At 51.8% G+C, this 1,316-nt stretch overlaps 1 pseudogene; it reads left to right on the top strand.

The window, feature by feature from the left end:
* Window positions 1-267: 267 nt before the first annotated feature.
* On the top strand, window positions 268-1,068 carry LOC106836780 (eukaryotic translation initiation factor 4H pseudogene; annotated as a pseudogene).
* Window positions 1,069-1,316: the final 248 nt, after the last annotated feature.

Below are 1,316 nucleotides of genomic sequence, written 5' to 3'. Positions count from 1 at the left end.
CTGTTCCCTGGGTACGGGGTCACCTTTTGGAGTTATGAAGATGTTTTGGAATTACACAGAGGTGATGGTGGCACGAGAATGTGGATGTCCAAAATGCCACTGAATTGTAACTTTAAAATGGATAATTTTATGTTATATTAATTTCACCCCAATTAAACAAAGAAAAGAGGTGGCATGGTGGACAGGCCTGGCGGCAGCAGGTTGGAGGAAGTTATGTTGTGGGGTCCTCCTCGCTCACCCTGGCTCCTCTGCAAGTGGAGACAGCAAATGGTGGACTTCGATACCTATGACAATTGGCCCTACAGCAGCTTTGGGGGCGGCAGAGGGTCCCGTGGCCGTGTTGGTGGCCATGGTTCCTGTAGCTAAAAGGATGCTGCCTCTACACAGCATATGTAGGAAATCTTCCTTTTAATACAGTTCAGGGTGACGTAGATGCTATCTTTAAGGATCTCAGCGTAAGGAGTATATGGCTAGTCAGAGACAAAGACAGACAAATTTAAAGGATTCTGCTATGTAGAATTTGATGCGGTGGATTCCCTTAAGGAAGCCTTGACACAGGATGGTGCACTGTTCGGGGATCAGTCACTTCGTGTGGACATTGCAGAAGGCAGAAAACAAGATAAATGTGGCTTAGGATTGGGGAAAGGTGGACCAGCTGACAGAGGCTCCAGAGACGACTTCTTAGGAGGCAGGGAGTCGCCCAGGTGACTGGCAAACAGACCCCGCAATGGGGAGTCATTTCAGAGATGGCCCTCCCCTGTGAGGGTCCAGCATGGATTTCAGAGAATCAACAGAAGAGGAAAGGGCACAGAGGCCACGGCTCCAGCTTAAAGCTCACACAGTTGCAACGCCCCTCGATCGAGTGGCCAGTCCCAACTCTGCCATCTTCCGGGGAGCCCGGCCCAGGGGTCCACGAGGAGCAAGGATGAGCTGCCGTCGGGAGGGAATGGGGTGTGGGGGGATGTGGGGCGAGACCACAGCTGTCTGGCCCTGGACCGGCAGCTCCGCAGTCACCACTCCTCTCTTGACCTCTGTCCTCCTTTCTTGCAGCGGAAACACAGCGTGTGAGCGCATGTCTGTTAACAAGTGGTCTTTATACATCTTCAGCTGTGTTGTCTCTCTCTAGCGCCTGTTTTGTGCTCTCTTTTTTTCCTGCCACTCCTTCCCTGTTTCCATTCTGTCCTTTTTCCTTTTTGCTCCTTGTTTCCTTCCAGCACGTGCGTTTCTCTAGCGCAGCCAAGGCGGTCACCACGTGAGACTTCTCTGGATGGAGGGGCTGCTTCCCGTTCTCCCGTGCTTTCTCTTTCTGCTTTAGA

Source organism: Equus asinus, chromosome 14 (assembly GCF_041296235.1).
Source record: "Equus asinus isolate D_3611 breed Donkey chromosome 14, EquAss-T2T_v2, whole genome shotgun sequence".
Classification (NCBI taxonomy): domain Eukaryota; kingdom Metazoa; phylum Chordata; class Mammalia; order Perissodactyla; family Equidae; genus Equus; species Equus asinus.
Note: the sequence above shows the minus strand (reverse complement) of the source record. Positions and strands in the feature narration are given on the sequence as shown.